At 32.2% G+C, this 1188-nt stretch overlaps 1 non-coding gene across 1 annotated transcript; it reads left to right on the top strand.

Annotated features, from left to right (window-relative positions):
* Positions 1-382: 382 nt before the first annotated feature.
* Positions 383-486, top strand: LOC114514693. Its single transcript, XR_003686103.1, has one exon. It is a non-coding gene; the product is annotated as a small nucleolar RNA U13 (small nucleolar RNA).
* The last annotated feature ends 702 nt before the right edge of the window (positions 487-1188 follow it).

The following is a 1188-nucleotide window of genomic DNA, read 5'->3' as shown; positions in this document are numbered from 1 at the left end:
ACGTATGCCTCAGCCCTTGAGCCATATCTCATTCCCAGTAGGGCCTTGACTGGTACCCCATCACCATGGTGACATTCAAACATAGCTCAAGAGGCCCGAGTCAAAGCATGGAGCTCATTATCCCTACAGAGCCAGGAGAGTAATGCATGGAAAAGTAGTTGAAAATTGTGGAAGATAAGTAAAAGATAGTTATTAGTCCCATTTGTAGGAATTCTTTAGAGGATAGACAATTAAGCAAAATCAGAGAAGAATGAGGTTGAAAATAATTGCAAGTAAGGTCAGTAAACTATTCATACTCTCTCTATTGGAGAATGAAGTCTTGAAACATCAGATGGTCATTTCTATAATACATTAGAAGTTATTTTAAAAATCATATATGGTGATCCTTTAGTAGTTCATGAGTGTGATAATTGGGTGTTCACGCTCTTGAGTGACATGTGCCTCCCACAAACCTTGTTACAACGTCAGCACACTACCCATCTGACATGAAAAAATAAATAAATAAAATATAAAATAAAAAGAAAATAAAATTAAAAATAAATCATATATGAAAAAATAATCTCGAGTTAGTAGAATCTTTCTGCCTTGGAGACCTTTTAAACATGTCCCTCACTGGTTCTCAGGACTCCCTATGTCTTGAAAATCAATTTCTACTCATTCTTCATAGAGTTCATTGTGCAAATATTATTGGTAACATTTTTTAAAAATTATAATCACGTATACTGACTGATCTATTATATTTCACTCATAACATAGCAATAAAATCCCAAAATAGATAATTATATAATTATATGCAACATGATCTCTAAATATAACAGGTGCAGTTAGAAGGGGGTGCAGACTAGGTGACAGCAAGGATCAGCTCAGGGATGAATGTTTTTCCTTAAAAAATGCCTAGTTCTTCATAAACATTCCCACCTGCAGATAATCAGAAAATATACCTGATAGCATACACTTTGCACTGTTTTTCTTCTGATACTTGAATTAGTCCTTCTGTTATAAAAAAATTACAGTGAAAAAAATTTTTATTATGTAACTAAACAAAATATATTATGTATTAGCATTAAAGTGAAATTACACATGCTTTTACATTAATGCTAGCCTAAATAATATATTAATAAACTAATTACTAGCATATATTTTAGAACCTTCATAAAATACTAAGGCACTGTTTTCAAGACAGTTAAT

The sequence above is a fragment of the Phyllostomus discolor genome, chromosome 3 (genome assembly GCF_004126475.2).
Source record: "Phyllostomus discolor isolate MPI-MPIP mPhyDis1 chromosome 3, mPhyDis1.pri.v3, whole genome shotgun sequence".
Lineage (NCBI taxonomy): Eukaryota > Metazoa > Chordata > Mammalia > Chiroptera > Phyllostomidae > Phyllostomus > Phyllostomus discolor.
The sequence above is the reverse complement of the archived record's forward strand: the minus strand, read 5'-3'. Positions and strand labels throughout refer to the sequence as shown.